We start from the raw sequence: 21,293 nt of genomic DNA, 5'->3' as shown, positions 1-21,293 counted from the left end.
TTAAACAATGAAAAATACATTCTTGTGAAAGTCCTGTTGCACAAAACAACAAAAAAAAAAAAAAAAAAAAAAGGAACTTTGTTATGAAAAGAAAAATATTTGCCCATTTTTTATGTTTCCTTTGCTGTTTCAGTTACCTGGATATGAATGGGCCTTATTGAAAAATTAATAACAAGAGCTTACATGGGAAATATCCATAGGATTTTGTATATAAACCATTCTTGTCTAAAGGGTCTGATAAAACAGCTGGTAGATATTAAGGACCAGCCTTCCCTATACACAATAAATAAGTACTATATTATGCTACAATGGTATCCTAGAATACTGTAGTAGTATTGTTTTGGGCTGCATGACCATAGTCTCAGTTCTTATGAAAAAATCGTAACTATACTCATCAGTGTTAATTAAAACTGGTTGAGGATCAGACATGCAGAGTGGGGGACTTAGCTTAGTTGCTCAAATCTGAAATAACATGATAATCAATAGGAACAGGATGTGATGCACTCAACCTCTTTTAGATATCTACATAGGCTCAGACTAGCTGCCTTCTAGCAGTCCCTGTTTCTCACCATTGACACAAAGGCATCCCAGGGTGACAGGCTCACATGCAGGCATCTGTGTTGTGGTGCCTTTCACTGTTGGTGGAAAAAAACTGCAGTAGAGATTCAATGAGGGAATTTTATCAGACTCATCACTTCTGAGTAGAAGTCCAGCAAAAAGTGGGTACACCTTATTTAAATTCTACTTAAACCTCAAAGTAGACAGCCAGTGCACACATGAGCTCACACATGGGAGCTCTGCACTTGAGATCACTTCAGTACTATACAAGTAGCCTTTCTCTCCTGTCTGTGTAGGAGTTTAACGTGTACCATTACAAACCATTGTTGCGATAACAGGGATTCTCCAACCATCTGATGTAGCCAAGATTCAATAACCTAAGACAGGCATCATGACAAAATCACCCCTGACATATACTGGTGTGGCTATACCAGGGCTGATTTTGTCCCTATGCATGTCTGACAGAAGTTTATAATAAGGATTCCTTGTTCACTTCTCTGACGATCTGCTTCAACCAGTCTCAGAAATAACCGTTAACAGCAGATTCACTCCCACTACTCAGCTTCTCTTTTTCTTTTAAGCTGAACCAGACCTGACAGACAATGTAAAACCCTCAAAGTAACTCTAATCCATTTCCAAAAGATGCCTCAGACTGTACGGTAGCTCAGGATTCTGTTTTGAATAAACCCATGCTCATGCTCTTTGCAACTGAGTATTTCTAATGCAAGTGCCTGCAAGGAGGAGGAGGGGAGAGAGGCTCATTAATAATCATGATGGTTTCAGTATTGCATAACTCGGTCAATTTGATCATCCGCTGTGCTTTATCAGGTTTGCTTTATTGCAGTTAGCTTGTGTCTGTACAGTTCCCATTTTGGGGAGCTTTAGTTCCTGGGAGCTTTCATGCTATCCCCACTTCTAGCACTGTAAAACGGCGGCCTGCTGTTTTAATCACGCCTCTCTTTTTCCAGTGTTGTTTGCGCCCTGGTACAACCCATCTGCCTTGAATCTAGTGCTCCACTGGGGCTGCACACATCTGCCAGCCAGACTACCTTCGTACACAATTACTCAATCCACCGTAAGGCTCTTTAATAGGAAACAAGTGTGACAACGGCAAGCCCTTTTTTCTCTCGCTCTCCCTCTCTCTTTCCCTCTCTCCCCCTCTCTCTTTTTATTTTTTTTCTTTAAACCACATAGTCAAACCGCCCTAATAGAGATGAAGCTTGATAGATCCACCCAGGTGTAGGTGAAATGGTAGAGCCTCAAGCGTAATAGATGCCGTGCTCTTGTGCTGAAGTTCAGCACAGTGTCCTGAAGGGTTGTCTAGCAGCAGTGAGATGGGTTGCTCTTTGCACAGTTAAAAAGTCAATGAGCTTCCTCCAGCTTGCATGTATGACTAATTTAGAAAGCAACCTGGATCTAGGTGAGCGCTGCAGAACTGTCTCTTCTCTTCAGTGCACGGACAAAGCACAGCACACAGTAAGTGGAAAATTTGCATTTACTTATTTTACTTGGGAATTAATTAACTGTGTTTACTTTTGAGAGAATCCTCTAAAGGCTGGGCAGAAAAGAAGCAGAATAATGTTTGCATGCAGATCCCCTGTGCATTTCTTCCTGTTTCATTTTACACAGTGCCCTTGTCCTGCCACTTCAGCCTGATTACTCAGACCATACAGCTGGTCTGAAGCAGCTTTCTTATCTAAAACTGAGCTATATAATGATATCAGTCACACATAGGTCCCTTTCTCTATTAAGATATGTGTCTGTACAATATCTGTCTACTGAGCAGAAGTAAGATTTAATATTTTTTATTATAAAATGCATAAATGAAAATCTTTAAATGAAGAAATTAAAATACTTATCTAAATCTTTTTTTCTGAGAGAGAGGGGAGGAAGAGGAGGGAAATGAGGAAACAAGAATTAGGAATGTTGGACTTTGAAAAATAAAAGTAATTTAACCTCCAAAAGAAAGCCACATTAATTTGTTTACCAAGCCATTGATTCAAATGTACTGACAATGTTGCCAAATATAAACCAACAAACTGTATCCACTACAGTGATAGTAAAGCTTGAAACAAAAAAAGGAGGTTTCTTGTCTAAAATGCAAGAGGCATATTAGAACCAGATGTATAGAATCTCAACTTTGACTCCTCAGTCTTTCATGCTTGGTTTAAAGCAGCCTTAAAATTACCTTTACTTTGCATTTACAACTTCGGATTTGCTGTTAAACTGCGCTTGAACTTGAAGTCAAGATTTGATCTTAGCACACACATATTCATCAAGCCTCCTACCAGAGTTTTACTTTGCTATTGGGAGTCTGTTTACTACTGTACTGTATATCCTGAAGCACATTAACAAGCTTGCTGTGATGGACTTTCAGGTGGAATGTCAGCCAATGTAAAAGAACGTGTCCGTTGCATATACAAAATGTTCTGTGAGAAATAAACATATGCAGTATAAAAAGGATCTGCCAGCGTCTCAAGTAGATGATGACACAGTGTAAGAATGCATACCAGAAGTATGTCTGAATTTATTTTCTGGAGGATCCAATGAGACAACACTTCTCACTTCAGGATTAATTTATTCTGAACTATTACCCAGGTTGGTGGCTGTTGTCAACACTGGAAGTGGAACAAATGAGCCTGCATAGTTATGCCTATAAAATGCATTCAGTAGTCTTCCTTTCTGCAGAAGAGTTATTTTCTTCACTGTTGGACAGACAAGTATATATGGTCCTTTTAATTAGCCATGGCTTTAGGCTGCTACAGTTATCCTTTGTGCATGATGGCCATTAGTCCAATCCTGCTGCTAAAAACCAACATCCAGTCTGATAACAGTAAGCTTTTAAATATGGCAATTTAAAAGGGATGAAGTTGGAAGTTTAGGAAGGTAAAACAACTGAGTTGGAAGAAATATTTAGACCTGTAGTTACCGGCATCAGACAGCGGTCAACGTCTACCCCCTACAGGGAGAGAATCTAATTTCATTGTGCCTCCTCCAGTGCATGAACACTGTCGTAGTTCAGTTCATACACTCGACTATTGCAGTTATTCTCTGGCTCCAACAACTGCCCCTTAATGGCAAGGTCACACTGTGATTAATAGAAAGTCATTTTCAGAGAACTAATAGCATAAGTAATAAATAGCAATAGGCATTTTCTCTCTCTTAAACGTAACGTAGTAGAAATTGGGTTTTAGACTTTAAAAGCCATTATTATCATCACAGCTTTTTTCACAGTTGCAAAGTGCAAGTGTGAATTCACAAGAAACTCCTGCTTAATTTATGTCAGCTGCATAATATATGTATCTGGAATACAACTTTGCAACAATCCATACATAACAATACCATGTAAAAGATGGTCTTAGATATCGGTATAGCTATGAGGTTAAGGTACAAGTGAGGTAATAGAGTTACAGGGGCACATTCTCCCTATCGTACTCACTTCAAGTGCTCTGCCAGTATTTAGATCAAAACAGATTACTCTGCTTTTTCCAGTCAACAGATTTTGAGTGATATTTTAGCCTCTGCTTTTAATGCAACTCACTGCTCTGTAAGGCATTTAGGGATAGGAAAAATAAAAGATGGAAATACTACCAACTGATAAATTTCTATTTGCATAAACACACCTGACAAAATTTATCCCAGGTTGCTACCCAGTTTACTTCAAGAAAACTAAAAAGCTGTCATGTGTTTTGATCATACATGCTGTGTAACTATTTTTTTTTAATGTATTTTTTAGAAGTCAGATATTATTCATTTGCATGTAAGTTACAGTATCATCTAGTAATTTGTATTGCATTTTTGCAATAGAACAACTCAAATATTTTAGATAAGCATCATATGATACTTTTTCTATTTGTTTATTATGACTGTAAGTTTTAAGTGTATGCAGTGCAACCACTTAATCTACTTCTTTCACTCTTTCACCATCTTTCTGATATACACACACACATATACACACATATACTCACAAGAAATGTTATGTTCTATGCCTTCTCCCCACTTTGCAACAGATCTTTAGACCCTTCAAGTCCTCTTCTGTTGGCTTCAGTGCCTAAATAATTTGAATATAAATAATATGGTACTTCCATACTATACAGGCTAATCCTGACCTCAGTTACAACTCATGAGTGTAATAGAGTTCTGCGTTTATGCATAAACTTGATTGCCATTACCCTTACCCAAAAAAGAGCAAGTAAGTAATATGTTGAGCAACAATGTTTATTGCTGATATTAGTGCTGACGGCGTACTTTACAGCAATATGTCACTTACTGGAATTATTATGTTGTCCACTTTTTCAATTAATTTGGTGTGAGAAAAAAAAATAAAAATCAGGATCTGAAAAAATATCCAGATCTGAAAGCACAAGTTATTCAACTGTATGTTCAGACCTAAGTTTGTCTTCATTAGGCCTTTTGTTTAAATGTATGAATACAACCCTAGGAGACTTGGCTTAGGCATAGACATTTGAGATTTTTAGCTCTGTGTGTTCCATGTTCAGCCAAGAGCCCAATGGCAAATTGACAGTTATACTTAAGATTTATAATGGAAGCATAGTGTCTATCACTTCAGTAATCTATAGTAATAAAGAATTTATTAATTAATCAGGAGTCATTCTGAAAATATTTTTAATAGACATAATTTGACCGTATTGTTTACTGACAAAACTTCACTGAAGACATTATTAAGCAAGCCTTTTTTCTCTCTGTAACTAACATTTCTACAGAAGGCTTTAATTTTACTCCCATTTGCTAGTGTAGTAGAAGCTATAGGTATTGTATGACACAATGAATCCTATATTATCTTCTTTGATACTATTACTCATGGCTGCTAAAGATTTAATGAGACTTAAACTGAAAAAGATGTAGAAAAAATGCTTATAGGCATAAAAATGTGTTACTGATGAGCATCAAAAGATTACCAGGACATTAGCTAGGGTTACAGGAAAACCTCAAATTGTGTATGTTCCACAAATCAAAAATATTTTCCATGAGCAATCGCTGAAAAAAAATATTTCTCTTCATCTGTCTTATTATTCTTCATAAAAAGCGTCAATTGTAAGCTAGTTCAGACCTTTATTGTGCTAAGGCCAACATACTGCAAGTCTAGTTAGCATTGCCAGTGTTATTTACATAAAAATCACACCAATTATTTACACCAATACACTACAGATTTGCAAATTTTACTTTCCTAAATCTTGGTTACTTCTCTGGGTTTAGGGAGAAGTTAACATAATTTAGTTTTCATTCTTCTTACATTAAGTAAGTATCAATGCTAATTTGATGCATGAGCTGTTACTTAAGAGGGCAGTTTAGGTACTGCCATGGAAACTAAGCCTTTGATCTAGAAAGCTTATGTCCAGTGATAATTAGGTTTTGGTAGTGAATGTCTGACACATAGTTTTTAAATAATGTTTAATAGCAAGTAGGTCTGATTTAAGGATAAACCAATATTTTAGGAATCTTGATACAATAAAAGTTTCCTTGCTAATGTCTATGTTAAAACTAAATCACCTCAAAAAAAAATTATTTTCAAAATTTCTGGTACATTCAGACAATGATACATTTTGTGTCTTTCAGCTCTGTACCAGAATGAAAGTTTTTAAATGCTATAAAGCTGTTCTTTTTGCTTATTTAACTCAGTGGTATCACAATAAAGAAGTGTTGACTTGTTGATTGTTGATAATTTTAATCTTAATATATGGACATGCAGATGTTCACATAAGGTGTTTGTATGACACAGTGCTGTCATTCTGATTTATCGTTCTGATATTCTCGTACCAGTTTGTCAAGTGTTTTTTCTCATAATTACTAGGAGGTCTAGTAATCGGTGTAATGGTCTTCAATGCAGGTGAGCAGCTTAGATGCTGATGGCAGTAGTTACAAATATTCAGGAATAATGGAATTAAAACTGCAGGAAAAAATTGAAAATCATGCTTTTCTAGAGCCAAGCTGTGCATACCTTCTTCTTCCTATGAGGAATTGGAGTGCAAATGTTATTAAAACAACAGCAAAGGAGTGCATTTTAAGAACAACATGCCTCTGTCCTTATTTTAAAAATGTGAGTTCACTTGAAATGATTAATGGGAAAGGCTTTCTAGGTTTTTTTTTTACTGCTGTTCTTTAAAGGGTGATAAAGATATATGAACCCCATGATAAGCACAAATCCCAAGCACAATGAATACAAGTTTGCTTCAGTAGCTTATACTCTGGTGTAAAACCTCAGAAAACAGTGGTAAGGAAACCATGAATCAGAATAATTTATTTTTCATTATTTTTTTTCCTTTAAATTTAAGAGCGAGAAAAAGATTCAACTAGACAACAATAGGATTGTTTTGTGTTTTTTTCCCAAATCTTATTTTGGATTTACTATATTAAATTCAGCTCAGGTGTTATCACATTTTCTTCTCTGGAATTAACAGCAGGGCTCAATTTTTATTTTGAATGGTTTTAAAGTAACACCAGCTATGAGATTTGCTACTCTGACAACTTTGAAATTAAAAACCTGTAAAATTGGGACAAATTGGCCAACAATACTACACACAAAAAGGGTTGAGGTCAAAAATGTGTTTGTTAAATTTCCAGAAGTTTGTGCTGGACTTTAAAAGCTCCATGAATGTAAACCAGTCTTTGAAATGTCAGCACAGCAAATTCACATAGTGCATATCACAGATGTGTGTCGTACCTGTATAATAACATTAGTGTTACCCTCAAAATTTACATTGGAGAAAATGAAAGAAACATGCATGGTACAAAGTAATGCAATTTCTACTGGGAGTTTTTTTAACTCAGTAGGTTTTCTCACAGTGCAAATAGACCCTTCCTTCTGGAAAACTGGTATGTGGTAAAGTTCTAGTAATGTTAGTTGTTAAATCATAGTTCTTACCCATCTACAAAAACATAGATTTTCTTTTCAGTGTTATGGCAATGTGAGAAAAATACTTGTTTTTCCAAATCATGTTTTATAAAATTCCTAAAGAACTAGTTTATTAGTAGGCCCAAATATATTCCTGTTTCAAAGTAAGTCTCATAGACGACTCAGTGAGTATAATGTCTGACATATCTACTGTCCTGATTAAGACTTTGAAGAGGACAAAAGGCTCTTTATAAGGACACAGAAGTTACAAACAAGTATGTCACCAGTCACACCTCCTCTGTCCCATGCAGGGTCTTCCACCATCATCTCAAAAAGTCTTCCTAGTCCAACCAGCACTGTCACAAAATGGAGCATTCACCTCATGATTCTGGGCATCATGCTTTAAAAATACCACTTAAGCAGCTGAAACACGGCCTTCACAATATTTCACACGTATCAAGATGTATACAAAGTAAAATAATAGCCATGTTTAAAGACCATAGTGATGCCACATAAACCCTTAAAACTCTCCAAACAAAATAATAAGTAGAACAGGTGTGAACAGGGCCTGAGGGTACTGGTTTGCAGAGCTTTTTGCTCTGTAGGGCAAAGCCTATTTCTGTTTGCTTCAATCAGCAAGACAAAAAGACTCATCCCTGATGGATCTTCCACTGGGTAATGCACAAATGAAAAATGATACAGTGCTATGGTGTTGATTTATAACAAGGACAGGATAGGACAAGGCAGGACAGAACTGAAGTTACAGGGGTTATTCTACCTGAAAGACACTTCCAAACTTATTAGTGGAAAAAAAACACTTCTTTTTTTTTTTTTTTTTTTTAGGTGGATTTTTTCCACTAATTTATTTAAGAATAGTATTCATTTCCCTTTGATAAAGTAGGGATTTGAAAAGGTTGTGCAGATGGCCAGCACTGTGGAGAACAACACTGACAGGTCTCCTTATGCATCCTCAAGGACAAAACATGCCAGCAAAACTTGATGGTCCATGGATCAGTGCTTCCATGTCTTCACAGGCCAAATTTCTACAAGCTGATGAGTGTACGTGTGAGGTGGCAGGGGTATACCAAACAAAGCCCTGTTCGCTATTTCATGCCCTTAGTCATGGTTCCTCAGTCCATCCATTTGTGCTGCTACAAGAAACTCCATCCAAGTAAGCTCACTTGGCAGCCATTTTAACAGACTGAGAAAAAAGATTTAATGACATGTCAAGTGAGAGACTCTGTTATCACTGCAATGATTCCCTTTATACTAGGTTTAGAGCACATTAACAGGGTATTGTGGGAAAGCAGACACAGCTGATGCCCATGCTGTATTGGATCTGTGAGAAAACAGATAACTGCGGTCTCCAGAGAGAAAACTCTGCCAAAACACACTGGCTTCCATAGCACTTGAATTTAGCACAGGGGTTTGATTTAGCACCTTTACAAAGAGTTAAATGTATATAAACTTGCTTTCATAAAAGAATACATCAATCACACTTCACATTATTAGATTTAAGATCTTGTAGGCTGCAAATTTACTTATTGTTAACATGTACCAGTATTTTCATGACCAATCACAAATTTGATGAGGGATGACAACACGCATTTACAGTAATTAATATAATCTCACAGAAAGTGTGGTTTTATGAACCTGCTAATCTCAAGTGTTTTGGATTTGTTTGGGTTTAAAAATGCCAGTGGCTACTTGTCAAAATTCATTTGTAAATCAAAATTGGGTTTCAGCTCTACACCTGCAAAACAAGTGTTCAAAACTTGTAAACTTCTTCATGGATATATTTTTTTGGCCTTCAGATATGGTGGAAAGCGTCCAAGGCAATTTTTTATGGCTGAATTATAAACACTTGAAAAATAGAGGTTTTAATGAAAATGCTGACACAGCTTTAATTATTGCAGCATGAATGATTTTATTATACACTATCCACAGTGTCTATACATACAAAGTACATGCTTAGTGTTCTAATATTTCATTTAAGAAAAAAGCAATTACTTAGCAGATGTAGAGAGCTAAGCATAAATAGGCTAAACCAATACCTTTATGCTGTTTGAAAACCTATATGGAATGTTATTACCACATAAAAGGGTTTATACTTTAGACTCAAAGGTACAGAGAACCAGCTAAAGCAATAAACTGCTCTGGTGTACTTAATTAAAAAGCTTCAAGTTACTGAACTCAATTGAAAAACAGAGGGTTTGATTCTTTAAGGTAATTGTGTCCTCTTCTGTTAAGTGCTTATCAAGTGTTAAAGAATTAAAATGCCGTCCCAGCAGTTTAAATAGAGAATAATTTGCTTTTCTTCTATTGAAGGTAATTCTTTATGCTGTCAACCTAGACACATGTAATAAAATGGGCAATGTGGATATAATTGGGTGACATGGTTGGATTTAATTTACCTTTAATTAACCAGAACTGTAGAAGAAACTGAGAAATCATTATTGAGACATTTCAGAAAATACTTTTTTAATATCAATTTCTACATAAAACTGGAGATCTCTGCAACAAAAAGCAGAGACCATTGCTAAGATATACTGCAAGTTTATAAGGACAGAATATCAGAGATGGTTTAGACTTAGTCATGTGAAAGACCAACCTTCAGACTATTTTTTTTTAGTGAAGCTACAAATATTATGAAAAAGAATGTATTTCTGTGAATTGTGTTTCTACATTTTTTAGTTATAGTGTTGTGCATGATCCATTTTAGAGAAGTCAGTGCTTTTTTCTTTTTTTTTCTTTTTTTTTTTTTTTCTTATTTCTGTTTATTTTTCTTCTTACTAAAATGATGCTACAACATCATGAAAATACCTCTTTTTTGGGAAGTCTAGGGTTTGCATGCACTTTGCCAACAAGTGAGTGTGGAACGTATATGGCCGAATAAAGGCTCTTGTGGTTCTTCTCTGTTTCTTGAGCCAGGTCTACATTAACCTTGGCATAATTTGTGCTGTGAGATAATACCAGCTAAGAGGAGGCAAAGAACAGCAGTGCCTTGGGCCCCACTCCCAGGACACACTCTGGAGCCAAATGCTGTGAGGTGGGTGGTTTGGACTCACCAAGCCAGACCCATGCTGTGCTGCATGAATGTCCACCTGAAGAGAGCTGCTGACTCCCCAGACTCCATATACAGCATCCAGCACAGCACAAAGAGACTGAGAAGAAGCAATAAATCTGCTTCTACCATAAAAACATAGGAATTAGTGTTTTGTTTATATATCTGCTGTCAGTGTTTGAAATTCCTCACTGGTTTACAATCTATGGCATATATATAGGATTTAGCTAGCATTCAGGTAACACGGACAACAAAAGTTAAGAAGAGAATTTGACACTGTTTCAAAGGAATATGCATATTGAGGTCCTATCTGTTTTCAGTGTAGTTTTATGGCTGGAAAGAAATGCATAACAGGTAGATTTTTAATTACTTGGAGGAAAGGGGTTGGTGACAGTCAACTATAAAGCTGTTTAAACAAACTTGCAAAATACAAGATTTCATTCACTGAGTTCATTCCTATTTCAAGTCCAATAGTCACAGCAGAATTCGAACACTTGATAAAAATATCCAGGTTGCTGAATAGTTAATTATATTTTCTGAATTACTGATTTTAATTTTTCTAACTCCAGTTCCAACCATACATTTTTGTAATGTTATTGCCCACATGTTTTATAGTCCTCTCATTTTTTGTCTGAAAAAAATGTGGGTTTTTTACAGATATTGGTCCCAGATTAATTTCTGTGTATATAGAGTCCTTTATATACTCACTAGGGTGAGGTAAGACCCTCTATTGATTGATTCACTTCTGGTTTGATACTATTGCCCTCTGGACATAACTCCACTGAAAGATCAGTAGCATCTGCAGAAGGACTCTGTAGTACTCATTTCCAATTCTGAGTTGCCTCTATTAGGTGCTTCATGATACGTGTAATAAATCTGGAGATAAATTCAAAGATCTTATGTTATAAATCATATTCTCCATCTCTTTGCTCACTGTCTGAATTCAGCTGAAAGTCTGGGCACCAGAACTGGAAACAACATCCAATAGTAGCTACACTAAGGAAAAAAAAATACAGAAGTAATTTAATTTCAGTAACCCATATTTCTTTGCAACCTTTCTCTTTATTTCAAGACAATGAAAGCAACAACCCTATCAGTTATACTCATTTTAGAGGTGTGGTTTGATTGGGTTTTGTGTGACTCACATTTTACATCAGCTCATGTAAATTAGAATCAGGCCCTGTGTATGTAAAATTTTAGGTCTCAATGAGTTCATATTTCATTTGGTCTTAACCTTTTGCTTTAATTAACTGTATTTTGCCCATACGACATAATGCAACATGATATTTCAATCAATCTTCAAGCTAGTTTAATGAGTGGATATTATGTTTCTTCTGCATGATATATATTAGGTGAAATCAAATATAGTAAGATCTTATTTAGTTCACATTCAGAATGAATGTCTACTAAACAATTTAGCCATCTAACTTGTAAAAATGATGCTGAATAAATTTATAAATAATTTCTTCATTATTGTCAGAATTCTGGAATGCAAACTAGCAGTGGGGCAAATTTTCAATTACAGTATGAATTTTACACACACTATAAAGTAAGGAAGGGGGGAAGAGTATGGTGAATTCAAGGGAGCAATATGATCTTAACATAGAAATTTTCTGCTTTTCAGACAGGTACATTTAACAGTTGGTACTATTTCACTGTGGTCATGCATTTAAAAAAAAAATATGGGCACAGAAAAATAAGAAAAGCTTACTTCAGAATACCTAAAAATAAGTAAAATTTAAGTAGTGTGGCAGTCAAATATTTAATTTTCCAATAGCTACAGTGAAGCAGGAGCACTGGTGGAGCAGGTCAGTAACAAGCTATGAATCCACCCCTCTGTTCACAGCTGCCCTGGTGCAAGTCTAGAGATGTTTCTTTCCTGCAGAGGTTAACTCCAGAGAAGAGAAATGACATCAAATCCTTGGCAAGTATACAAGCAAAAAGCAAGTCAAGCCTGAAAACAATGAAAACAGATAGAAAAGGGGGCAATTAGTCATATCACTGATAAAATTAAATATGACACAAATAGAGTTAATTATGTCCTTGCACTCAATTCAGAATTTATTAGTTTAGGAGCCCTTGGAGGTAGCCTAAATTATATATATATTATGTTTAGTTTGATGGGATTTTTTTCCCTGTTTGCTTTATGGCCTCATGGGCTAGATCCGCTGCTGGCACAAATGAGTTGTTATTACCTTCAGTAGGACTGGGAACATTTACACGGTAGAGGAGCAGGCATTGCAGCTAGATTCGCTGGTTGACTAACGAGATCCTTGGATAGTTTTGGGGTTTTTTTTCCTCTTTTTCTTCTTCTTTTTTTAACATATGAACGCATTTAGGGGTTAATCTCACATCATTTCTCTGCAAACTTTAGAAAAGTGAATATTACCATACAATTGCCATGCTAACAACTTTCTCAGTCTTTGTAAAACATACGAAAAACGGAGTGGGAAAAAAACGCCAACAAACTCCTTTATTCTGCAGCAGTGCAAATGTGCTCTGTAGTGCAGCCCTGATTTCCCAGTTTCCAGATCCTGGAACTACTTAAAGTTCACCACAGTCCTTCATTTAGCCTATGCCTTTCCCATACAAACAGAAACATGGACATGCAGGGGATGGTACGTATCCAGATCTTGTAATAGTATGAAATAGCTCTCTTTTATTATGCCTGTAGCATAGCACATGGTGCAAGGAATAATAGGTCTCAGCTGGCACTTTAGTAATACTAGTTATAATTACACCCCTGAAAGATGCATTAAAAGAACATTATTATTATGGTGGAGTTAATCACTTCGCTGTTGCAATATGCTGGAATCAGTGTCACTTGCTCACATCCCCCTCATGGCTTGCATAGCATGTGTAGCGCCAACTTTGAGAGACATTTTTCAGTGTTTTGTTTTCTTATCATCATTTCAAGGGTAGCTGCAGATCATGTTGTAAATACAATAATCAAATTTGCATTGATGACAGAATTATTACTATCCCTATGAGTCTTCCTTCTCTATTGTGTCGGTTCTTCAGAAATATTAATTTTTATGTACAACTTATTTTCTAAATAGAAGTGTTTAATCTCATTTATCAGCAACATGCTCTTCCAATTGATTTACGTGTTACAAAACGTACATCTACATGATATTTTCAAAAGGCAATTCTTCTAACAGATTTGTTGTGTCATCAAAAAATGTATACCTTTAATGAAGCATTTATTAAATCTAATAACTATAATTTCAGAGGTAATCTAAAGAAATCTGAATGTATAATTGTCAAGAATAACCAAATGCAGAGAGTAATCATTAATGGAGAATAGTTAAATGGAGGTTAGTGTGTCAAGTGAGGTTCATGTGACAACAGTCTGTTCCCAGATCCATGCATGTGATAGAGGGTATGGTGATCAGTCACGTAAGAGACAAGCTGAGAAGCAATGGCATATTAGAGAAATCTTTAATCAGATAAGGTGTAATATTCTCCACTGATTCATAGCTACTAAATTAACAGTGGTGTTGAAGATATATCTTTAGGCAAGAGAATAAACTAAGAGATATGAGGATAAGAATGATAAAATCAGATTCATTAAGATAAATACAAGGTTGTGCTAATAAAAAATAATAAGCAATGGTTCATTTACTTGGTCAGATTCCTTCATGCAGGAGCAGAGAAGGAAAAGCAGGAAGTTCACAGGGAAAGTCCTTGTGCTTTATGCTGTTGGAAACAAACCTCTGGTTTTTACTTCTAGACTTGGACAAAATATCCCTGAAATTCAATAGAACTGTTTAGTTTTGGGGTTTTTTTTCCATGGGCTTCAGTGGGTTTTGGATCAGAATCTTTGAAAAATAGCTCTTGATAAGGTAGAAGGACATCAGACATCTTCTTGAAGGATGTGTTCATAGACGGGGAGGGATATTCTAAGCTTCAGCTGCAAGAATGTAAATTGCTAGTTCATTTATAACAGTAAAAAGGCACAGGGAATAAATCTTCAACAAGTACACGTGAAAAAGTGATCTATACAGAGACAGAAAGTTTGAGCATCCACTGTCAATCCTTTCCCTTGTCTGAACTATGACATTTCTGATACATTACATAATTTTACAACGGGGCAATTACATTTTATTGGGTTTAGAGACAAGTTTAGGTGCTGCAAATAGTAGTATGCCATTTTTAACACCCGTTGAGAGTTTTTTCCTAGTTGATCACAAAGAAGGCATTTTTTGCAGATACTGTTCTCTTGAAAAATCACTAACATAATCCTTCCATATTACCAGCAGCTGCAATAATATCATTAATAACCACTTGACTGCTTAATCAACATTCATTGGTTAGCAGTGGTTTTCCCAAATATTTTCAAGATGATTTTGCATACAGGTTGGCAGGAAGTTTTTGACAGAGTATTTTTTTGTATGAGGAAAACGTCACCCTCTCACAGGTACTTTTGAAAGGAATGTGTCACTGCTGATAACAGTCAAACCAGACCCCACCCCTCAAGGAAAGGATAGGATGGGTGGTTGTGTGGGACACAGGTGCAGAGACAGGGCATCTCACTCGAGTTGTTTGGGAGCTCAGATCATCTGGCTAGGTTGTTGTTCTGCTTGATGAAATCTCTGTTCTTCAGGCAAGAGGACTGAAGATAATTTTCTTCTTACCAGCTGAAGGCCTCTGAAGCATAGTCTGCTTTGGGTGAAGGTGTCCACCCTGACATGACTTCAGCTCAGGCTGATTAAGGGAGAAAGTAACTCCTAGCAAAATGTGCATGTGCCATGGACCAGCACTGAACCAGAAGCAGAGCTATTTGGGTGCACCTTTTACCTCTTTTCTTGATTTTCATTGTTTCTTCCTGATTTTCATTAATTTGGTGTGGGTGGGGTTTTTTTTGTTGTTTTTGTTTTTTGTTGGTTTGTTGTTTTTTTTTTTTAAAAAAAAAAAAAAAAAAAAGAGCCCTGCTGTGGAAGAGGGAAAATAGATAAATAGATTAAAAAAAAAAAAAAAAATTTGCTGCAACAAAAATTAAAAGAAAAAAGGAAGAGTGATATATGTAAAGAAACTTTCCATCAGAACCAGAGATGATGACTGTACACATGGGTTGATTGGTTCTGGATTTGGTTCTGTATATTTTGTTTGGGGAATTTAAGCCTTTTGGCCTGAAACAAAATGAAATCACTGAAAAAAGAGTCTGAGAACTCTACAAATTTATTCTGAGAGTGTGGCTATCTGAGATATTCTTTTCCAAATGTTTAAGCTAGATTTTGGATCCTCTCACTCTTTATGTCTCTCCCTTGAGATTTTCTTTCAACCAATACCATTTCTATAGCGACCCTTACCAAATTCAGTACCAACCTGGTAAGCAGAAGTGCTAATTTACAAGGCTTCCATCTCTACCTGTTAAAGAAAAAAGTCACTTTGTTTAGGCTGTGTGTCTTATGGCGAAAAAGTACAAAACATTTATGGTGTGATTTGCCCTCTTTTGTGATACTGGAAAATCACAGCAGGATTTGCAAGTATTGCAAATGTTTCACAGGAAACAATCAGGTAAATGTAGGGTAATGTCTATTTGGCAATTATAATGTATAATGATGAATACTTGTACTAATATGAAGATTATGAAAAACTCCAATCATTAGAAGGAAGGTGATTTATTTTTTTCTGTGCATGATGAGCATAATCAACATCAGTAATTCTCAAATACCAGAATACTCCCATTGATCGGTGGAAATACTTTTATCTCTGTTGTGGGTTAGCCCCGGTAGGCTGCTGAGCCCCACACAGCTGCTCACTCACTCCCCCCCAGTGCACGGAAGGGCAAAACTGAGAATACTCAAAAAAAAAAAAAAAAAAAAAGGTCGGGAACGGGACAGGACACACCAAAGAAAAACAAATGATGCAAAAACAATCTCTCCCCATCAGCCAACGGATGCTCAACCAGTCCGCTGATAAACTTGACCCACCCAGTTTTTATTACCGAACATATCATCATGTAGTAGGGAGGAACATCCCTTTGGTCAGTTGGGGTCAGCTGTCCTGTTCTTGTGTACCTCTGGCAGTGCAGACTGAGAAACAGAGAGAACCTTGATGCTGTCTGGGGAGGATTCAGCCACAGCCGAAACACCAGTGTGCTAGCAACATTGTTTTGGTCACAAGTCCAAAAAACAGCATTGTAGGAGCTACTATAAAGAAAATTAACTCTTCTCTAGCCAAAACCAGCACAGTTACTTAACAGTTGCTACTAGGTAAGAGGATTGGGTTTTTTTTCAGAGGAAAGCGTTTAAAAGATTGGTCTTTTGGCACATATGTGCATGACTTGTTGTGTCCCTGAAAATTCAGTGAAACTGGTTATAGTAAATTCGTCTGCTAATTCTTCCACTTCAGATACCTTTAATTATACATGGATAGTTTGGTAAGATGAATTGCTTTAATACCAAAACTTTTATGGCAAAATCAAAATAACGTTTTTTTTCAAGTCAGATTTCATTAATACTGAATGAATATTAAACTACATTAATAAACCTGTTAACATATCTATTTTGGAACTATATGGGATGTAGAATTTTTTGTGACAGTCTGGTAAAACTCCCAAGATTCTGATGGTTTTATAATGTTCATTGTCTTTGAGACAATATTTTTTTTTTTTTCTAATGACTCCAGTGCAAACCAGACATGATTTGGCTACATTTCACTTTCTTTCACTGGATACAAAATTACCTAAAACTTCACTCGAGACTAAAAATTATGAGCACATATAAATAAAAGCTAGGATGAGGAGTCGGATGGGGCAATATTTTATATACAGTTTTTTTTAATCTAAGCATGAAACTTCTGAAAAGCATTGATGTGTGTTTGACTTCTCATAATTCTTAATTTCCTTCATCTTACACTTTTCTTGCTTTTTTGTAGCATAAGTAGTCATTCAGCAGTTATGAATGCCTAATTAAAACCACAGTCATGAATACGTTCCCCAAGTGCTCCTTTAGGGATGCCAGTGTATCTTTTCAAGGCTTGTGTCTCTTTCTGCTGTTTCTAAGACGAAGATAGCTGAGTCACAGTAAATGTTAATTTCTGTAATGAGATTGTCTCATGCAGTGGGCATTCCCTCTGGACTGAATAACTGATGCTGCTGCAAATGCATCAGCTCATTTAGGAGGACCTGAACTAGTATTAACCTGTCATGTCCTCCAGTGAAAAGCAGGTAACAGAAAATGCAAGAGAAAAGTCACCTCAATGAAAAAGCTGTTCTTCATCAAAACGGGGCTGCTTTATGCTTGTCATTTCAACAGTTTGGGTCAAATGTGATCTAGGGAAACTTAACTGGAATTATTTTATTTTTTTTTCTCATTTCATTTCACATACTCCACAGTCTTCCTGCACTCTGTCTCATGCACCTTATTAATCTCTTTCTCTCCCACTCTTCTAGACTCTAAATTCCTGTTCTGATGCTGTTCTGATACATATTTTGTATATGTTCACACCCTCTTCTTGTATTCTGCTTCATTCACTTCCTTGTTTGACTTTCCGAACAATCCTGTTTTCCTGTTGTTGTGCCCCGTAGTTTGCATAGGATCTTGCTAAAGTGGGTCTTGCTTTCTTACATCGTTCATTGGTTCTTCCCCTGCTTCTAAGAAATCTCTTCATCTTTCCAACCTGTACTACATAAAGTCTTCATATTAGTGTCTTGTGATTCCTTTTATACCATAAAATGCCTTGTGATTAAGTTTTTGCCGGAGATACTGAATAAGTTAAATGATTAAAGTCTTTATTTACAATTAAGGATGCTGGTCATACTGAAAGAGAGTATTACTGGACGGGTGGAAAGTGCAGAAACAGCAGGTAGAAGAACTGGATCCCTTCCCAAGCCTGACATTCGTGTCTCTGGAGTAGTTTCTCCTTTAAACTCTTTGCCTTTCTTGTTTGTTTAGAAAATATTCCTTGTTTGTACAATACTTACCATGGTAACTGTAATAGTGAGAATCATATGATGAAGGACGAAGTGTCTTCTTTTAGACACACTAAGTGAATCTTTCAAAAGATGATCACTACAGGACTGTGACATATTACTCAGGTGTTGATTTTGCCTCGCTAAATTCCCATGAAAATGATTATTCTTCCTTCCTTGTCTTAAATTCTTGCGTATTGGTTGTATAGACTGACAAGCAGTTGCTACATTTCACCTCAGGGATGGCTGTACTTCAATGCTTGATGAAGTGATTCCTTTGTCTAGTTTCTACTTAAAATCTTGGGATAAAAGGCAACACATGAAGATATGTAGAACTGCACTCATTCCAATCTAGTTGGGAAAACTGAAAAGAAATGAACATACAAACAATAAGCTACAGATTATAAATTTCTGTGAGCAACAGAAATTAAAGAAAAATACTGAATTGTCTAATTCCAAAACAACATCTGTCCACCCCTGGATTTTTAAACAGACTTTTCATTGGGTGACTCATTCATCAAATGTTGAGGTCAGCAAGTAATGTTAACATACAGTAAAAATTCCTAATGACCACCAGTTGCATGTAAAGTATCAACGTTTTGCTTATTGTATACGACACAGAAGGAGGAAGTAACACAACCTGCATTTTATTACTTGAATCAGATGCAAAGGGTTTTCAAAACTTCAAATTCAACTGAAAGCAGCTGTTGGGAAAATATCATTACATTATACCTTAAGCTACAAAAGCCAATTTAATGGTGACATTTTATTTTATTCAGATGGTCCCTTCTTTTATTCTGTCTAACCCAGTAAAGCCTGTGGAAATTGTATCTGGATGAAATCACCAGAAGGTGAAGGGCCCATGACTAAAAACATTCTTTAAAGATTATTCAGGGTTACAGTCAAATGGAATAGCAGCACTAACGAGAGCAAAGGTCTCCATAACTACAGGAAGTAATATTACATCGTTTAGCAGTACCTACAAGAAAACAGAGTCTTGTTACTACATTTGGTTAAATGTCGATTAAAGTGCTGTAGAAAGCCATTAGATACTATAGTAAACATAGGCATTTAAAAAGGGGGGGTGTCATTCATCCCCATCAGTATACCATGGTGTTTGCAGGTGGAATTAGCTCACACCCCATTTACTTCAAGTTACAGTTGTTGCACTGGTTTAATTAACTATTCCTATTACCCGAGTAAATTATTTTTGATCTGTTTCTTATCTTAGTTGTTAATACATTCACCCTGTGTGGTGGCTGAGCAGAGCCATTGTACTTTCACTTAACTGCAATAGATATGATAAAAACACGAGAGCAGCCATCCAAGTCAGAGAAGCGGTGAGCCTGTGCCTGTGTCCAGCCCATGGCTGTGGTCAGCAGAGGACACTTAGAGGAATGTGAGAATAAAATGCCTCTGCCCTTTGGCACCTCCCCTGGTTTCTGGACTGCAAGTGCATCTTGTTATTCCGGCTAGCAGCCCTCAAAAATTTTTTTCTGTCATGAAACTGTGGTGATTACCTTAAGTCATTTAGATTTTTCATTTTCACAACACTCTGACAGTGAGCTTCACAATTTAAATTTTCATTATATTAAAAAATATACTACTCCCTTTTGTTTTCAACCTGCTGCTAGGCACCTTCACTCAGTGCCCTGCTGAACTTGTTATGAGAAATGCTGAATAATTGCTGCCTAATCAGCTATTAAGATCAGAAGAGGTGAAAATATAAAACTAAATTATTCTTCCTCTCATGCCAAGGAAGCAAGTCCTGATTAATTTCAAGAACTAAGCCCTAAGGAATAGAAATGTACATGGAAAATAAGTATACAGTTCCTTTAGGGGGAATAAAAAGACAAGTATAAAGTAACAAAAGCTAGGGAGGCTGCTAGATAGAGAAATTTCTGTATCTGTGTCTTCATGAGTGTATCAGGTCCAGTAATGCTACTGATCTGAAGAATTGCCTTTAGCAATGAGATGATTCTCTAACACATATATTCAGCTTATTTGGGGTATTTGCCAGAACTCTTCAAAGTATAATAGCTGATTACCTTATTTTTCAGAAAATGAAGATGGGTGATTCCAGAGCCATTGCTTTCATATGTATTTTACAATAACATACAATGTAACTGTTCTATCTGTCTACATAATGAAGTCTTAAACCAGAGATTTTTTTTTCCTGCTACTGCTTCAGAAAAAGGACAGTTTTACCCAATGTCACAAAGACCTTTCCAAACAAAACCATAGCAGAGGCTTAAATATACAAAGAATTCTGAGAAAGTTCAGACTAGTCAGTGCTGTTGTTAAAGAAATTACTTGCAAAGAAGACAGCCTTGATTATTCTGAATAACAATAATGCTGAGGTAGGAGAATTCTTCAACAATCCCTGCTGATCCAACTTTTGTCTTTGCAGTTAAAAGTTCATTGGAGTAGAATTTGAACTGATAGAGAGATTAGAAGTACAGAAGCATTGCTGAAATTCTGAGATTGTTATGAAGCATAAACATTAGGAAATTAATTTATTTTTCCTGACTGAATTGTATATGGTCCACAATTTTTGAGTTGGCAAGACTTAAGTAGGTTGGTCATTTTGAAGTAGATCATAACCCAATTTCTTCAAATTATATTTTTCTTCTTTTCCTATAAAGTGTTTACATTATTCACATAGACAATGTGGGTTTCCCTATTGTTTTAATTTATTCTTTGTTTGTTGACAAAATACAAACTCATATTTCTTCATGCACAAGTGGTTGATTTATGCATCTGTTCTAATGGCTGTTTTAAAGAAAAAAAGATGAAGTGAAATAAAAATTAAATTGGGAATTTGTGTGTTTTTATACTTCAAATAGCATGCTTATGTTGAAAAAAATTATGACAATATTTCACTATATTAAACTAATTAG

At 36.0% G+C, this 21,293-nt stretch overlaps 1 protein-coding gene across 1 annotated transcript in view; it reads left to right on the top strand.

The window, feature by feature from the left end:
- The first annotated feature begins 1,622 nt into the window (after window positions 1–1,622).
- Window positions 1,623–21,293, top strand: part of SEMA3A (semaphorin 3A) — a 333,234-nt gene continuing 313,563 nt past the window's right edge. The window contains exon 1 of the mRNA XM_026868121.1: window positions 1,623–2,034. The gene's annotated coding sequence lies outside the window, so the exon portion shown is untranslated. The remainder of the gene's footprint in view (window positions 2,035–21,293) is intronic.

This window comes from Athene cunicularia (assembly GCF_003259725.1).
Source record: "Athene cunicularia isolate RWA chromosome 1 unlocalized genomic scaffold, athCun1 chr1_part2, whole genome shotgun sequence".
NCBI classification, from domain to species: Eukaryota; Metazoa; Chordata; class Aves; order Strigiformes; family Strigidae; genus Athene; species Athene cunicularia.
Note: the sequence above shows the minus strand (reverse complement) of the source record. Positions and strands in the feature narration are given on the sequence as shown.